General features: G+C 41.9%; 1 protein-coding gene and 1 pseudogene across 5 annotated transcripts in view; both read left to right on the forward strand.

Annotated features, from left to right (window-relative positions):
* The window catches only part of FRMD5 (FERM domain containing 5), a 339227-nt gene that overhangs the window by 207289 nt on the left and 112158 nt on the right, over positions 1 to 19780 (forward strand). The window lies entirely within an intron of this gene.
* Positions 10275 to 11740, forward strand: LOC103885790 (annotated as a pseudogene).

The raw sequence follows: 19780 nt of genomic DNA on the forward strand, positions 1-19780 counted from the left end.
CAGATACCTGAGATCAGGAGTTCAAGACCAGCCTGGCCAACATGGTAAAACCCCATCTCTCCTAAAAATACAAAAATTAGCCAGGCATAGTGATGCATTCCTGTAATCCCAGCTACCTGGGAGGCTGAGGCAGGAGAATCGCTGGAACCCAGGAGGTAGAGGCTGCAGCAAGCCAAGAACTTGCCACTACAGTCCAGCCTGAGCAACAGACCTAGACTCAGTCTCAAAAAAAAAATTAAAAAATTTAAAAAAACAAGATGGTATGTTATGTGTATTTTGCCACAATTTTTAAAAAATCTAAAAAACAAAAATTAGGGAACCTTGTACAAAATATATTGAAGTCATGAGAGAAGAACTGTTGAAGATTAAAGAAGACTAATATGACGTGACAACTGAATACAATTTGTGATTCTGGGTTGGATGGACCCTGAATCAGAAAAAAATATATATATTTTGCTTTGCAGTAACACACTGGAGCAATTGACTTAAATATGAGTAAGACCTGTGGATCAGTTAACAGTACTGCGTCAACTTCTCGAATTGGATAATTATACTATGGTTATGTTAGAGGATGTTCTTGTTCTTAGGAAATACATAGACGTATTTTGGAAATAAAGGGTCATCATGTCTACAATTTCAAGTGGCTCAGAAAATAATGATATCTTTATATATGATATATGGATTAAGAGAATGATTAAATATTGGAAAATGTTAATTATCAGGGAATCTGGATAAAGAGAATATGAATTTTTTGTACCATTCTTGTAACTTTTTATAAATCTGAAATTATTTCAAAACAAAAAATTGCAAAAAGGAGTTTGATCTTGCACACGTGAAGTTCAAGGTGTCTATCAGACATCTAAATAGAGATCTCAAATAGGCAGTTGTACACACATTGTGAAGTTTGAGACAAAGATTTGGGCTGAAGTTATCAAATTTGGGGTCTACATATAAATGACATTCAATGCTATGAGAGTTGGTAACGTCACCAAGGGCATGATCTTATGTGGAATAGAACCAAGCACTGGGCTTTGGAACAATCCAACATTCTAACATTAAATATTTCATTATATTTCCCTCAATAATATTTATAACTTCACTGTTAGTCATCCTGTTAGTCATCCTAGAAGAAGAACTTGAGCGATTTATTTCAAAGCAACTTGTGAGGAGCCCGGGCGCAGTGGCTCACGCCTGTAATCCCAGCACTTTGGAAGGCCAAGGTGGGCAGATCACCTGAGTTCAGGAGTTCAAGACCAACCTGGCCAATATGTCAAATTCTTGTCTCTACTAAAATTACAAAAATTAGTCAGGCGTGGTGGCACACACCCGTAATCCCAGCTACTCAGGAAGCTGAGGCAGGAGAATCACTTGAACCTGGGAGGTGGAGGTTGCAGTGAGCCAAGATCACGCCACTGCACTCCAACCTGGGCAATAGATGGAGACTCCATCCGAAAAAAACACAAAAATAAAAATGAAAGCAACTTGTGAAGAGAGAAGAAACAGTGTTAACAGCTGAGGAATGAAATTATCGTCTGTTTGTTTCATATCCCTAGCATATGATGACTACAGCTTATTTTCTTTTTCCAGAAGTTTTGGTGCTTGCTTGCCGGCAGGTTGTTCCCAGAGATTGTCTGTGTTCTAGAAAGTGACGTCATTTTGCATGGTAGAGAGCAGCTGAATAGAAATAGGCCTGCCTGTCTCGCGGCAGGGCAGAGCCTTGGAATGCAGTCTTTCATTCAAATCACACCGAACTTCCTGATGTGAAATCAGCCATCATCTCACAAGCTCATCTCATCAATTTCCTGGTAGAAGCAGCTGTGCTGCCAGGGATAGAATCCTCTGGCCAGCCATTATTAGATCTGAAAAAGCACCCCTTGTTTTCCCTTTAGTGCTCAAGCTTTAGTGTCTGCCAGTTTGAATGGCAGTGGAGTTTAGGGATTTGTATGTACTTAAACTGAATGAGGCAGAGAGCCTAATGGTCATGACAGAATTGACAGACACCCTCTCCATGGAGTGTTGAATCACATATGCATTGCCTCTCATCAGTCTGCTTGCTTGAAACTAATGTCAAAGGCAATGTCTAGTGTTGCCTCTTACCTTTAATAGGAAACTAGAAATAGAACCCTTGTTCCCCTGTGCAGAGATTTGCCATCAGAGAACTTCATCTGTCCTTTAATACTTTTGCTGTGCCCTGGAAATGATTTCTTTACTCGTCTTCCAGCATACATCACTCACTCCTACCAACTAATAACAAGCATATCTAAATCTTGTAGACCACTTTGCAATTTACAAAGTTATATATGTATTATCTCATTTCATCTTGATAGCAGAACTAAAAAGGAGAGAGTCTTATCTCTGTTTTGTGGAGAAGGGATCATAGCTCTAGATCATATACCACCTGTAAGCAGCTGTGATCCTTATATCCCTGATGACAATACCTTAGTTCCACATTGAACCAGATGAAGAAATGTAGCTTTGTTAATTATATTATCTAACAAAGTCTCTTTAGTGTGATGTAGGAAATACCTCACGCAAAAGACCATTTTACTATATATAGTATAACATCATGTTGTATACCTTAAATATATATAATATTTTTGTAAGACAGGAAAAGAGTCCTTTAAAAGGCCTACTGGAAGTAGACGGGGGATCTCAATGTCATGAACGTTGAAGAACATATCTTTTTGTCGTCGTTAATGGTTTTGTTGTGGTTGTTTGGAAACAACAGAAGTCATATGGACTGAAACTATTGTTTCTTACGGCGTGTATGATCATTCTGGTTTTTCTGTAAAGAGTAGAGAGAGATAGACATGTTTCCTTTTCATCATTTGCAAGCATCGTCTAGATTATAGGGCAGCAACTGTCACTGTTAAATTTCAATAATATAAAAACTTAACAATAGAAATCAGGCCCAGGGGAAAAATCCACTCACTTTGGCAGCAGAACTACATTAAGAAAGCTCAGGGGCAAGGAGACAACAGGCAAGGAGACAGTTTCTCCTATGGAGACAGACTAGGTTCTATCAGCAATTCTGGTATCCTGCGTCATTGCCAGCAGGCACTCTGAAGGCAATGAGATGAACCACAAGACAACGTGTTGGTAAGAATATATCCTTTGCAACCTTAGTGCAGCATGGGGAATTTCTTTTGAGCTTGATCTGTTTTTATTCCTTAGAGTCAAAAACATGTTTTCTTGAGGAATCTCAAGAGTAGAATCTTTGGGTGTGGATTGGGGAGAGGAGTGGGCAGAGAACAGGAGAACAACGAAGGCTGGTTTTAGAGAGGTAGAGCAAAGATGCCATAAACAAGCATAGCAGTTAGAGTATTGTGAAATGAAATTTGGGAGTTACCTGCAGGCCTTTATCATCATAAGAGTCATTTTCTTTCTGGTGCTAGCAGCATTCTTCTGTTGAGGTAGTTCCCCGGTGTCTCTTCTTGAAAGTGGGAGTTCAAACTTTCTCTTTTTTCCATCTACTCATCATGACTACAGTATACCTGAGCAGATATTTGTGTTTGTACATTGTAGTTCAGTGGTATTCATGTTTTAATGATTGGAAAGCTTTAAAGAAATATCAATGCATGTATCATTTTTTAAAAGCCCCCCACATGATTCTAATGTATAGCCAAGGTTGACCCTGTTCAAGAGCAGTGTTTATCAAACTTTAACGTATAAATGAATCATCCGGGGATCTTGTTAAAGAGGATAGAGCCTAAAATTCTGCATTTTCAACATGTAGAACACTTTGAGCAACAAATTCCAGAGCAGTGGTTCTCAAACTGGTATACAATTAAAAAAAAAAAAAAATCAGCTGAGGAGCTTAAAAAAAAAGGCAATCCCTACTCAAATCTGTCCTTTAAAACTTTCGCTGTGCCCTGGAAATGATTTCTTTACTCATTTTACTCATTCTTTACTCTACAGTAAGAATCTATAGGAGAGAAACTGAGGGTTTGAACATCAGCTAGACGGTGAAACTGAACTTTATAGCACTCATCACCTCACAGAAATATCAATGTAAACAACTATCCATGCATGAAAATACCTTCACAAGAGCTAGGGAGATCAGATGAGAGATTGCAGCAATGAGGTATCATGTAGAAATAAGAAAAGATACATTGAAGAGGGCAGGAGAGACAGTTTTACGTTACCCTTGTCACACTTCCCCAAACCTCAGACAGCACAGCATGGAGAAAGATACCCTCTGTGTGAGGGAAGGAGGAGTGGGTACCGGACATTGCCTCATTCCTCAACACTGGTCCTGTCCCAGTAAAACCCATCACTAGGTAGGCCCCCATGTTCCCTGACTCCAGGCGTGTACCTACAGACTAGGCTTCCAAGTCCACCGCAGTGCCAAGCTAGATCGTGCAGCACCAGGCTCCAGGCCTGCTCAGTGGACCCTGCCTCCAGGCCAGCCCCTGCAGACCTAGTCTCCAGGCCTACCCCAGGTTCCAGAACAGCCCAGAGGCAGGTCAGCCCACATAACCCCAGGCTTTAAGCCTGCCCCAGTGCCAAGGCAGCACCCTAGGCCTCAGGCACCAAGCCATCACCTTCAGACACGGGCTCTAGGCCAGGCTGATCCTCGCGACCCCACCCTGTAGGCGAGCCTCTGCAGCCCCACACTCCAGCAGCTCCAGGGTTCAGCGCTTTTCTAGCAGATCCAGGGTCCAGGCTTATACTAGTAGACCCAGCACTGGGCTAGAACCCATGGACACAGGCTCTAGGAACATCCTTGTGGACCCAGGTTCCAGGCTGGCTCTCATGGCTCCAGGACCTAGGTCAGCCCTCAAAAACCTAGCTTCCAGACCAGCACCTGCACACCTCACCTCCACGCACATCCCCATAGACCCAGTCTTCAGGCCAGCCCCCAGGACTCCAGGTACCATGCCAGTACCCATGATCCCAGGCCCCAGACTATCCCCTACAGATCCAAGCTTCATTCCTGCCCTAACACCAGGCTGGCCCCAGGCTCCAGGCCAGTCCCCATAGACCCAACCTCCAGTGGACTCAGAATCCAAACCTGCTCCAACAGACCCAGGGTCCAGACCCACTCCTGTAGACACCAGTGCCAGGACAGTCTCCATGAACCATGTCTCCAGGACCACCCCTGGAGACCCATGATCCAGGCCAGCTCCTGTGGACCCAGGACCCAGCCTGCCCCCACAAACTCAGGCTCCAGGCACACCCCAGCACCAGACCAGCCTCTTTGAAATCAAGCTTCAGCCCTTTGTAGCTGCAGGGTCTTCATCCATGGATTTAACCAATCATGGATCAAATATGTAGTTAAGCCTACAATGGTTCCATCTGTACTAAACATGTACAGACTTTTTTTTCTTGTCATTATTCCCTAAACAGTATAGTATAACCGTTATTTACATAGCATTTACTTTGTATTAGGTACTACTAGTAATCTGGATATTATTTAAAATGTGTGGGAGGATATGCATATGTTGTTATATGCAAATACTATATTGTTTTATATAAGGGACTTGAGCATCTGTGGATTTTGGTATTCTCAAAGGGTCCTGGAACCAATTCCCCACAGATGCTGAGGGGTGACTATATTCAAAGTGCTGAAGGAGAAAACAAGAATGCCTGGAAGCCGTCCTTCAGAAATGAAGGAGCAATAAAGGCTTTCTCAGATAAGCAAAAGCTGAGGGAGTTCATCACCACCAAACTTGTCTTATGAAAAAGGCTGAACAGAGTTCTTCAAGCTGAGAGAAGAGGATGCTAATTAGTAAACATTAAAACATATAAAAGTATAAAACTCACTGGTAAAAGTGTACACAGTCAAATTCAGAATAATATTGTAATGGTGGCAAGTTACTTATATCTTTAGCATGAAGGTTAGGCAAAACTATTTAAAAATACTAATAGTGCTGGGTGCAGTGGCTCACGCCTGTCATCCTAGCACTTTGGAAGGCTGAGGCAGGTGGATCACTTGAGGTCAGGAGTTCGAGACCAGCCTGGCCAACATGGTAATACCCCGTTTCTACCAAAAAGTACAAAAATTAGCTGGGTGTGGTGGCACATGCCTGTAGTCCCAGCTATTCAGAAGGCTGAGGTAGGAGAATCACTTGAACCTGGGAGGCAGAGGTTGCAGTGAGCCAGTATTGCGCCACTGAACTCCAGGCTGGGCAACAGAATGAGACCTTGTCTTGGAAAAAAAATAAAATAATAATAATAGCTATAATAGTTGCTTAAGGATACACAATATAAAAAGATGTAAATGTTGATAGTAAAAACAAAATGTGAGGGGCGAGTAGAGTAAAAGTACTGAGATTTTTTATGCACTCAAAGTTGTTATCAGTTTAAAATGGCCTGTTATAACTATAAGATGTTCTGTGTAAGCCTTATGGTAACCACAAAACAGAAGCCTATAGTAGATTCACAAAAAACAAAAAGTAAGGAATCAAAACCTAACACTAGAGAAAATAAATCACAAAGGAAGACAGCAAGAGAAGAAGGAAAAAAGGATCCACAAAACAATCAGAAAACTAACAAAATGGCAGTAGTAAGTCATTACCTATCAATAATTACTTTGAATGTAAATGGATTAAATTCTCTAATCAGAAGGCATAGAATGGTTGAATGAATTTAAAAAACAAGACCCAACTATATGTTGCCTACAAGACACTCACTTCACCATTAAGGACACACATAGATTGAAAGTAAAAGGATGGCAAAACATATTCCATGCAAATAGAAATCAAAAGAAAGCAGGGGTAACTATTCTTATATCAGATAAAATAGACTTTAAGTCAAAAGCTGTAAAATGAGACAAGGTCATTATATAAAGATAAAGAGGTCAGTTCATCAAGAGACTATAGCAATTATACATATACATGCGCCAACACTAGAACACCTATTAAACAAATATTAAAGGACCTGAAGGGAGAGATAGATTGCAACACAATAATAGTAGGGGACTTTGATACCCAACTTTAAGCAATGGACATTTCATCCAGACAAAAAAAAAAATAAGGAAGCATTGGACTTAAACTATACTTTACATCAAATGGACCTAATAGACATATACAGAACATTGCATCCAGCAACAACATCATATACATTCTTCTCTAGCACACATGGAACATTCTCCAGGATAAATCATGTTAGGGCCAGGTGCGGTGGCTCACGCCTGTAATCCCAGCACTTTGGGAGGTCAAGGCAGGTGGATCACAAGGTCAAAAGATCGAGACCAAGCTGGCCAACAAGGTGAAACTCCATCTCTACTAAAAATACAAAAAAAAAGCCAGGCGTGGTGGCACCCACCTGTAGTCCCAAGTTACTCGGGAGGCTGAGGCAGGAGACTCGCTTGAACCTGGGAGTTGGAGGTTGCAGTGAGCCTGGGAGTTGGAGGTTGCCGTGAGCCAAGATCATGCCACTGCACTCCAACCTGGCAACAGAATGAGACTCCATCTCAAAAAAATATATATATGTGTTTAGGCACAAAACAAGTCTAAATAAATTTAAATGAGTTTAAGAAGATTGAAATCATATCAAATATCTTTTCTACCCACCAAAGTACGAAACTAGAAGTTAAGAACTGAAGAAATTTTAGAAAATTTCCAAATACATGGAAATTAAACAACGTGCTTCTAAACAATAGGTCAAGAAGTTAAAAGGGAACTTTTAAAATATCTTGAGACAAAAATAGAATACAAAATACCAAAACTTATGGAATGCACCAAAAGCAGTGCTAAGAGGTGAGTTTGTAGCAATAAACATCTATGTCAAAAAAAGAAAAAAGGCCCATTGGCTCATGTCTGTAATCCCAGTGCTTTGGTAGGCTTAGACAGGAGGACCACTTGAGCCTGAGTTTGAGGTTACAATGAGCTATCATCATGCCATTGTGCTCCAGCCTGGGCAGAAAAATACCCCATCTCTAAAAATAAAATAAGAATTGGAGACTGATGTGAGTAATAATAAAACTCCAGTCCAGCCGGGTGCAGCAGCTCACACCTGTAATCCCAGAATTTTGGGCGGCCAAGGCAGGTGGATCACCTGAGATCAGGAGTTCGAGACCAGCCTGGCCAATGTGGTGAAACCCTGTCTCTACTAAAAATACAAAAATTAGCTGGGCATGGTAGCATGCACCTGTAATCCCAGCTACTCAGGAGGCTGAGGCAGGAGAATTACTTTAACCCGGAGGCAGAGGTTGCAGTGAGATGATATCGCACCACTGCTCTCCAGCCTGTGCAACAGAGTAAGACTCCATCTCAAAAAAATAAAAATAAACAAACAATAAAACTCCAGTCCCTTGCAAAAAAAAAAAAGAATTTACAATCTTCTCATCAAGTAAATATTGGGACATATTCAGGGATGTCCAACCAATACTGGGTATTTTTGCTGTAGAGACAATTCTCAAGTCTAAAACTCTATGTCAGATTAAAACAAAACAAAAACAAACTCAGAACAATCTCCAACTGGAAATTTGATTTAAGAACAAATTTCATTTATGCTGTGAGACTCATTATTGGAGAATATTTGTAGTCTCTATTTCTGAAGCCAACTTTATTATTTTCAAAGCCAGAATTATAGTAGAAAACAAATATTCCTAGTAGTAGTTTTTTAGTAGAAGATACCTTATCCTCAAATAACTTATAGTTTAAAGAGTTTCTGTTTCTCTCATACTTCATCTTGTTGGGAGCTATCAGCGTTCAGGGTTTGGATTTTTTCTGACACGATTTTCTTCTGGAAACCTACTAATTAATAAAAGGATGCAGGGCTAGGACACTGCAGATTTTATTATTGAGGCATCTCCAAAGAATGTTGGACCAAGATTCAAGTTTAGCAGAGCTAATACATAAATGGAGTTGAGCAAACAGGAGAATGGAGAACACATCAGTGCCCTGTCTGAAAATACCAATCCCTTACCTGGTAGGCCTGATGATTTTTAATGGAGACGAGATTGTGGATTTTTTGTGGCAAGAATTGTCTAGTTTAATGTTCAAAAATTATCAGCACCGAAGACAGATCAAAAGGTCTGTATTTGTCCTCCCTGTAAATGCCTTGTCCTGGGAGGGTGTTAATATGCCCAATTTGGCAATGAATTTATGGATTTTTATGATGAATATCCATATTTCCAACCCAAGCAGGTGCTCTGGAGCAGTACTGTCTGAGTGCACAGAATGCAGCAGCAGCAGCAGCAGCAGCAGCAGCAGTAGCAGCAGCAAAGACCTGTCCCAGTCACTCAGGGCTCATTTGTATGGATGCACCGATGCTGTGGGAGCTGTGTACATCAAAGCCACTGCAGTCCCCATCACAGAGCCTCACTGAGAAAAGGATTGTTCTGCAGCTTTTCTTTCCCATCGGAGTTCCACTCCATAATCTAATGCCCTTTAGCTGGAGAGGGTCTGGGAGAAAGGGAGCTGAATGTGCAAAGCAAAGAACAATTTGAGTACAGTGCTCAAAAATAATTGGCAGCTTCGGGTAAAATAAAGTTCTGCAATGGTAAAAATCACAGCATCTTAACTCTGGCAGAGACCTTTACAGGTCATACAGTCCATCTTCCCTTGCCTGTTTTCAAAACTTAAACCATTCCAATTGGATAACAACTAATTGTTCATTTTAGGACTTCCAGAAATAAAATTGCAGAGCTGTCTTTGAAATCTGTTCCAGATATATAGTACCTCTTTCACTGTAAGTTCATTTTTAAGTTAACCCAAATCCATCATGTTCCACTTAAAACTGGTTTTTGTTTGTTCAGTCATCTATAGAGATGTATAATGACTAGTCAGTGTCCTTTATGGAAAAGTCATTGAAGATCAGCCATAGTTAAATTACCACTTCAACTGTCTTTTCAGTGGCTAAAATCTATCAAATTCCTTAAACAGTTTTTCTATGGCCAGTTTTTTTTAGTATCTTACCTGTTATTATTACCTTCTCCTTCATTTTCCATGCCCATCTTTGGTTGTAAAGCTTAAACTGGACCCAGTGCTGTAGAAATATCTGATGAGTACTTAGTAGAGTGAAAAACTCACCTCGTGTTTCCTAAATACTTGTAGTTTTTGCTTTGCACACTAGTGTGAGACCAAAAATTACCATGCTAACTGACTCTATATGATCTTAATAATCAATGAGAAAATTTATGATACATAAATGTGTGTCAAAACATTTGAAACTCTATTACTATTGGTTATATATGTATAGAGAAATGAAAAAACAGTAAAACTAATGTTAGTAAGCTGTAATTTAAAACATTATAAATAATGAGGAATGAAGTTTTATTTATAGGCATACCTCAGAGACATTGCAGGTTTGATTCCAGACCATTGCAATAAAGCAAGTATCACAAAAAAGCAAAGTCAGACAAATATTTTGGTTTCCCAGTGCATATCAAACTTATGTTTCTGCTGAGACCGTGTCCACCCTGCGAGCACAGAGCCTCGCCCTCGCCGCTCCGCCTCCCATCCACACCTGCCGCCAGCTCACCACTGATGATGATATCACCGTGCTTGTTGACAACGGCTCCAGCATGTGCAAGGCCGGCTTTGCAAGTGACGATGCCCATCCTGGGCCACCTTCCCCTCCATCGTGGGGCACCCCAGGCACCAGGGTGTGATTGTGGGCATGGGTCAGAAGGACTCACGTGGGCGATGAGGCCCAGAGCAAGAGAGGCATCCTGACCCTGAAGTACCCCATTCGAGCAGGACATCGTCACCACCTGGGATGACATGGAGAACATCTGGCACCACACCTTCTACAACGAGCTGTGTGTGGCTGCCAAGGAGCACCCCATGCTGCTGACCAAGGCCCCCTGAACCCTAAGGCCAACCGCAAGAAGATGACCCAGATCATGTTTGAGATCTTCAACACACTAGTCATGTAGGTAGCCATCCAGGCCATGCTGCCCCTGTACACCTCTGGCCATACCATTGACATCGTGATGGACTCCAGTGACGGGGTCACCCACACTGTGCCCATCTACAAGGAGTATGCCCTCCCCTATGCCATCCTGCATGTGGACCTGGCTGGCCCGGACCTGATTGACTACCTTATGAAGATCCTCACCTAGCACAGCTACATCTTCACCGCCACAGCCAAGTGAGAAATGGTGCATGACATCAAGGAGAGGCTGTGCTATGTCACCCTGGACTTCGAGCAGGAGAGGGCCATGGTGGCCTCCAGCTCCTCCCTGGAGATAGCTACAAGCTGCCCGATGGCCAGGTCATCACCATCGGCAACAAGCAGTTCCGCTGCCCCGAGGTGCTCTTCCAGCCTTCCTTCCTGGGCATGGAATCCTGTGGCATCCATGAAACTACCTTCAACTCCATCATGAAGTGTGATGTGGACATTCTCAAGGACCTGTATGCCAACACAGTGCTGTCTGGCGGCACCACCATGTACCCTGGCATCACTGATAGGATGCAGAAGATCACCGCCCTGGCGCCCAGCATGATGTAGATCAAGAGTATTGCTCCTGCCAAGCGCAGGTACTCCATGTGAATCGGCAGCTCCGTCCTGGCCCAGCTGTCCACCATCCGGCAGATGTGGCTCAGGAAGCAGGAATACAACAAGTCAGGCACCTCCATCGTCCACCGCAAATGCTTCTAGGTAGACTGTGATGTAGTTGCGTTACACCCTTTCTTGACAAAACCTAACTTGCGCAGAAAACAAGATGTGCAGAAAACAAGATGAGATTGGCATGACTTTTTTTATTTTGTTTTGTTTTGTTTGGCTTGACTCAGGATTTAAAAACTGGAATGGTGGTAAACCCGGGAGGCGGAGCTTGCAGTGAGCTGAGATCCGGCCACTGCACTCTAGCCCGGGCGACAGAGCGAGACTCCGTCTCAAAAAAAAAAAAAAAAAAACTGGAATGGTGAAGGTGACAGCAGTTGGTTGGAGCAAGCATCCCCCAAAGTTCTACAATGTGGCGAGAGACTTTGATTGTACGTTTTTTTTAATAGTCATTCCAAATATGGTGAGATGCATTGTTACAGGAAGTCCCTTGCCCTCCTAAAAGCCACCCCACTTCTCTCTAAGGAGAATGGCCCAATCCTCTCCCATGTCCACACAGGGGAGGTGATAGCACTGCTTTCGTGTAAATTATGTAATGCAACATTTTTTAAATCTTCGCCTTAATACTTCGTTATTTTGTTTTATTTTGAATGCTCGGCCTTCGTGGCCCTCCTTTTTTGTCCCCCAGCTTGAGATGTATGAAGGCTTTTGGTCTCCCTGGGAGTGGGTGGAGGTAGCCAGGGCATACCCATACACTGACTTGAGACCAGTTGAATAAAAGTGCATGCCTTAAAAAAAAACACTTATGTTTCCACTATATTGTAGTCTGTTCAGTGTGCAGTAGCATATGTCTTAAAAAACAACACACATACCTTCCTTAAAAAATGCTTTGTTGCTTAAAAAAAAATGCTAATGACCATCTGAGCTTTCAGTGAGTAGTAATCTTTTTGCTGTAAAAGGGTCTTGCCTCAATGCTGGGGACCTTGCTCTGCATTAGGTTTTGGCTTAAGGGAATGTTGTGGCTAGTTTGATCTTCTGTCTCAGGGATCCTCAACCCCCAGGCCACAGACCAAGCCACACAGCAGGAGGTGAGTGATGGGTGAGCAAGACAAGCTTCATCTGTATTTACAACTGCTCCCTATCACTTGTATTGCCATCTGAGCTACGCCTCCTGTCAGATCACTGGCAGCATTAGATTCTCATAGGAGCATGAACCCCACTGTGAACTGTGCACATGAGGGATCTGGATTGCATGCTCCTTATGAGAATAATGCTTGATGATCTGTCACTGTCTCCCATCACCCCCAAATGGGACTGTGTAATTGCAGGAAAACAAGCTCAGGGCTCCCACTGATTCTACATTATGGTGAATTTATAATTATTTCATTATATATTACAATGTAATAATAGGCTGGGCATGGTGGTTCACACCTGTAATCCCAGCACGTTGGGAGGCCGAGGCAGGTGGGATCGCTTGAGGTCAGGAGTTTGAGACTAGCCTTGCCAACACGGTGAAACCCCATGGCTACTAAAAATACAAAGATTAGCCAGGCATGGTGGTGTATGCCTATAGTCCCAGCTACTTGGGAGGCTGAGGCAGGAGAATTGCTTGAACCCGGGAGGCTGAGGTTACAGTGAGCCAAGATCACACCACTGCACTCTAGCTTGGGCAACAGAGCAAGACTCCGTCTCAAAAAAAGAAAAAAATGTAATAATAGAAATAAAGTGCCCAATAACTGTAATGTGCTGGAATCATCCCGAACCCCCCTGCAACCTGGTCCGTGGAAAAATTGTCTTCCACAAAACTGGTCCCTGGTGCCAAAAAGGTTGAGGACCGCTGTTCTATCTGGACCATTAAAACTTTCTCCATATTGGCAAGAAGGCTCTCTCACTTTTCCATTCATGTGTTCACTGGAGTAGCACTTTGAATATCCATCAAGAGTTTTTTTCTCTGCATTCAGAACTTGGCTAACTGGCACAAGATGCCTAGCTTTTGGACTTTCAACGTGTTTTTCTCATTAAGCTTAATCATTTCTAGGTTTTGCTTTAAAGTTAAGAGACATGTGACTCTTCCTTTCACTTAAACACTTAAAGAGGCCATTTTAGGGTGATTAATTGGCCTAATTTCCATATTGTGGTATCTGGAGGAATAGGAAAACCTGAAGAGAGGGAGGAAAATGGAGGAATACCCTGTCAGTGGAGCTGTTAGGACACACACATTTATGGGTTATGTTCACTGTCTTCTATGCGTGTGGTTCATGGCACCCCAAAACAATTGGAATAGTAACATCAAAGATCACTGATCACAGATTAACATAACAGATATCATGAAAAAGGTGGGAATATTGTGAGAATTAACAAAATGTGACAGACACACAAAATGAGCACGTGCTGTTGGAAAAATGGTGCTGAAAGACTCAGTGCAGGGTTGCCACAAACCTTCGATTTATTTTTTTAAAAAAACCCACAATAACTACAAAGCACAATAAAGCGAAGCACAATAAAACCAGGTGTGTCCGTATTTATTAAAAAAAAAAAAAAAATCCCAAGTAATTTGAATCGTACTTGCCTCCTTTTTGTCATATGGTTTATGATACTGAGAAAACACCTTTTCTGTGCCTTGGTGAGTTGTCATCATACTCCCTTCTAAGTTTGAATGAGCTTCCAATATTTTACACTTTGTGCTTTTAGTGTCATGAAATATCTGCAAGAGTTTCTTTAATGTGAAGTTTTTGCCAGCATCACTTCCTCTGGGACATCTTCATACCTTTTGTCCCAACCACTTTCCTCATTTACATAGATCAGTTTTCCTTCACTGAGTTCCTCTGGTGCATATCTAGAGTCCCTTATATAGCAGCAATGTCAATAATCTCACAGTTAGCTATTTCTTCTATAACCCTATGTACATTACCGTTACCACTTTTTGTTACTTTGCTGCATTTTCATCTTTGTTAGCCAGTTCCCTCTTTCAGTTATCTGTTTTTGGGTTTCATCATTGGAAGACAAGGAGGCAACCCCACTGCACACTTTGTTGTTTGTGCATTAACTGAATAACAGATGCACAGTTACTAGTCACTGACAGACTGTGAAAGAAGTGACGTGATTTGTCACTGATCATGATACACATCTGTTATTTATGTTGTGAACTGAAGAGCTAGCAATCAAGTTTGTACTTCATTTAATTACTCACAGTTAATAAACCATGGCAACTGAAATTTCAACCCTATGGTTTGGGGACTGACATTCTTTCATTTTAGAACCATGCAAAGCAAGGACAACCTCAGTCAATTCCTACATTCCTTCAGGCCCACTGCTAATGTTCTGATTCCTGGTCAGTTATCTACTCTGACATTCAGATCTTTTGCTGGTATATATAGCCTTACTAACTTCATCTTAGTGAACTTTTTCTTTCTTCTCCAGGGCAGTACATTTGATCTTTCCTCTCTGACATTTATGCTCTTGGCTTCTGACCACTCTCCTTCAATCTCTAAATTTGTTTGAAATACTGATTTGCCCTGCTAGCTTGTGATCATTGGCAAATTAAATAGACATTTTTCCATTCATTAATGTGAATACTGATTACCCCACAGAATGTCAGTTCCTGAATACTAGCACAGGTTCAGCCAGCCAGCTCATCCTTATCCTTTGGTCATACTGCCCAGTCAGTTGTGTAAGGAACTCTGTAAAGGTCCTGGGTGGGGCCTCAGAATCTATATATTTAAATGCTTTCCATATTATAGCTAAGTTTGATTTATAATATAAACTATGCTTTCCTAGTTCTTAGTAATTTTACTATAGACTGATAGAAGTTTAGATCTGACAAATATACTAGAGATTGTTTTGTCAAATCTACTCATTTTATAAGTGAGAGAACTAAGGCCAGAGTTGCCAGATGACTTGCCCATGGCAAGTAACCGGGGTTACAGGCAGAGTAGGAACTAGAACTGATGGTTCCAAATGCCAAATCTTTTTCTTTTCTTTCTTTTTTTTTTTTTTTTTCTAGACAGAGTTGTTCTGTCACCCAGGTTGGGGTGCAATGGCGCGATCTCGGCTCACTGCAGCCTTCGCCTCCCAGGTTCAAGCGATTCTCCCACCTCAGTCTCCCAAGTAGCTGGGATTACAGGTGTATGCCACCATGCCCGGCTAATTTGTGTATTTTTGGTGGAGACAGGATTTCAGCGTATTGGCCAGGCTAGTCTTGAACTCCTGACCTCAAGTGATCTGCCCACCTCAGCCTCCCAAGGTGTTGGGATTACAGGCGTGAGCCACTGCGCCCACCCCAAACTCCCAGTCTTTCACCCTAATTTCCATCCTGTGGGACACAATCAAAGTCATTGATCATCATCATTTTCAAACTCTCCTGTGGTGATTTTTTTCTATGTGTATCTGTGGAATAATATCTGAAGAGAGATGCTCAAGTGGGTTTCTCTGTAGTGAATGGGAAAGCAGTTGTGGCAAGGATTGTTGAGGTAGTAGGAGCTATGGAGGCCTGGAGCAGCTCTGGAGGCCTTAATCCAGTCCTGCTCCAGTGCTTATCCTCTGCCTGCTCTGTGCCTGCCCACTGGTGCCTAAGCTGCTGTCCACTGGGGGCTTAGGTATCTGTTTGACTTGTGCACACAGTGCTTGTTTCTGGAGGCAGTGTATAGAGAAGATGGGAATGTGGGGTTGTGTGGGGGTTGAATATACTATTCTGTAAAGCTTTTTCTATTTCCGTAAGATATTTTCACAACTGAAGACTCTGGCCTTCACGTTTGCTGACAGAGAGAAATGAGTCTGTCTGTAGTTCTGAGAGACGCACTAAGGAGTAGAGCATCATCCCTTTGATATGTTGTGTGAGTTCATGAAAAATGAATGGGGAATGTTGAATAGTATGTATAATAGCAACAGTTAATGCTTACATACCTATTCTGTCTTGAAGAAAAAAACAGAATTTTGCTACTTCCTAATCTCCCTGAGTTCACCTGTCATAGGCAACAGCAGTGTTTGAAATGCTAGTGTGTCTTGTAGCCATTTTAAAGACTGAAGAGGTGCATAGTTCAGGGAAACTGAGATCAAGGGACTTCATTATAAATTATCCTTACCTTTTCTCTAGCACTTGCTGCCTGGGACCCTGGCCTCTCACTAGGCCCCAGAAGATGAAAGATAGCATTTCACAACAACATGACATTTTAGAGCCAGAGGTGGAGACGGTGGTGGGGGCGGGGGGGTACCTTAGTACTCTTCTGCTTCAATTCTGATTCCAAAATTTTTGTTTTCTCTGCTGAGACCCCAAATGGTCAACAAACTTAGCTATGTTGCACAGTTTGTTTAGGGCTAGATTTAGACTAGAACTCAGGTTTTCTGATTCCCAGGCAAATGTGGTTTTGGCTGTATCATATTGTGTGTAAAAACATTGTCAGACTTCTTAAATGAAATACAAAATCCTGGGTGATTTGGCAGTTGTGAATCTTGCTGGCTGTAACAGACTTTTGGAGGAGCTAGGACTGTATTTTTATAGCTGAGGAAACCAGATCAAGGAAACTAGTGTAAATACTGGTCCATAGGCTAAAAAAAAAAATCCTCACAGCCTCCCTATTATAACTTTTCAACTTGGGGTGCCAGAAAAGGCTCCATTAATGATTTACGTTAAGGTTTACATTGAAGGCTGGTACAAAAATGTAAAGTACCTAGTTTGCTTATGTATAGATACATTAGATCTCAGAATAAAAAGAAGGGAAAGCGTATCTTTAAAAATTAGAAGATTGGGGCCAGGCACGGTGGCTCACACCTGTAATCCCCAAACTTTGGGAGGCTGAGGCAGGTGGATCACTTGAGGTCAGGAGTTTGAGACCAGCCTGACCAACACGGTGAAACCCTGTCTCTACTAAAAATACAAAAATTAGCCAGGTGTGGTGGTGCATGCCTGTAATCCCAGCTACTTCTTAGGAGACTGAGGCAGGAGAATCACTTGACCCTGGGAAGTAGAGATTGCAGTGAGCTGAGATCACACCACTGCACTCCAGTCTGGGTGACAGAGTAAAACTCCATCGCCAAAAAAAAAAAAAAAAAAAAAAAAATCAAAAAAAGACACCTGGGGAAATTTAGTTTGCAAGTGACTATCTAGTTTTTTCTTTCCAACTGAAGGCTCACATTAGCCTCAATAAATATTTTACAGTAAATCTCATACCCTGATTTTAAAAATAGAACCTTATGTTTTTTGGAAACCATATCAGAGGTCTGTTTTTAGGTAATTATTTTCATTTTCTGTCTTTCCTTTCCAAAAAAAATACTTAAAAATACAGCTTTTTTTTTTTTTTTTTTTTTTTTTTTAAGATGGAGTCTCGTTCTGTCACCCAGGCTGGAGTGCTGGAATGCAGTGGCACGATCTTGGCTCGCTGCAAGCTCCGCCTCCCAGGTTCACACCGTTCTCCTGCCTCAGCCTCCCGAGTAGCTGGGACTACAGGCGACCACCACCACGCCCGGCTAATTTTTTGTATTTTTAGTAAAGACAGGGTTTCACCGTGTTAACCAGGATGGTTTCGATCTCCTGACCTCATGATCCACCCACCTTGGCCTCCCAAAGTGCTGGGATTACAGATGTGAGCCACTGCATCCGGTCTAAAAATACAACTAATAAAGACTCAGTGTGTGCTTTAAAAACTTCTTGGTAGGATTGCTAAAGTTCCATTTCTCCCCTAATGAAGTATAAAAATTGAATTCTTAATGCAGATGAAAGTGCCCTATTCTGGGGGGAAAAAATGTCACAAAGGACACTTATTAGTAAGGAAGTGAGCACCAAGATTTAAGGCAGGAAGGGATAAGCTAACTCTACTGTTTTGTACAAATGCAGTTGAGTTTCTAATCAGGACTGCCTTTATCTGTATAGCTGCTAACCCTCAAGCGTTAAAGTGAAAAGATAAACACCAGCTGCTAGGCTTTGGGTTGTACAAAAAGAACACCTGGACAACAAGAATCCTTTTACTGGATTGATTCCATTGATGTTTTGTCCTTGATGTCAAGAAGCACCTTGCCAGTAAAGGACTGCCTTTTAAAGTTCTTTTGATATCAAACAATGCCCCTGGCCACCCAGAACCCCATGAGTTCAACACCAAAGACATCGAAGTGGTCTACTTGCCCCGAAACACAACATCTCTAATTCAGCTTCAGCCTCTAGGTCAGGGAATCATAAGGACCTTTAAGACCCATTTCACACAGAACTGTACGGAAGGATGTCAACCCTATGGACGAGAACCCCAATAGAGAGAACATCATGAAAGTCTAGAAGGATTACACCATTGGAGACGCCATCGTTATAGGAAAAGCCATGAAAGCCATCAAGCTCAAAATAATAAATTCCTGCTGGAGAAAACTGTATTCAGATGTTGTACATGACTTCACAGGGTTTATGACAGAGCTAATCAAATAAATCATGAAAGAGATTATAGATAATGGCAGAAAAGTCGGGGAGAGGGGAGAGGGTTAACGGTTTAAAATATGGATCTTGAAGAACTACAAGAGTTAATAGACACCACACCAGAGAAATTCACAGAAGACAACTTGATAGAGATGAGTGCTTCTGAATCAGTGCTAAACAATGAGGAAGAAGATGTAGAAGAAGCAGGACCAGAAAGCAAATTGACATGAGACAGGCTAGCAGAAGGGTTCTAATTATTCAAGACTGTTTTTGACTTCTTGTATGACATGAATCCTTCTATGATATGGACACTAAAACTAAAGCAGAAAGTGGAAGAAGAATTGGTACCAGATAGAAACATTTTTAGAGAAATGAAAAAGCAAAAAATCAGAAATTACAGTGTATTTCCATAAAGTTACACCACCGTGTTGGCTTCTCCTGCCTCTCTTTCCACCTCCTCTACCTCTTCCACCTCTGCTACTCCCAAGACAATAAGACCAACCTCTTTTCCTCCTCCTCTTCAGCCTACTCAACATGAAGACGAGGATGAAGACCTTTATGATAATCCACTTACACTAAATGAATAGTAAATATATTTCCTCTTCCTTGTGATTTTCTTAATAATGTCTTTTTCTTTAATTTATTGTAAGAATACAGTAGATCACATATATAACATACAAAATATGTGTTAAGGCCAGGTGGTTCATGCCTGTAATCCCAGCACTTTGGGAGGCTGAGATGGATGGATCACTTGAGGACAGGAGGTTGAGACCAGCCTGGCCAACATGGTGAAACCCCAGGTCTACTAAAAATACAAAAATTAGCCAGGCCTGGTGGTGTATTCCTGTAATCCCAGCTACTTGTGAGGCTGAGGCATGAAGATCACTTGAACCCAGGAGACGGAGGCTGCAGTGAGCCACGATCACATCA

Source organism: Papio anubis, chromosome 7 (assembly GCF_008728515.1).
Source record: "Papio anubis isolate 15944 chromosome 7, Panubis1.0, whole genome shotgun sequence".
Taxonomy (NCBI): Eukaryota; Metazoa; Chordata; class Mammalia; order Primates; family Cercopithecidae; genus Papio; species Papio anubis.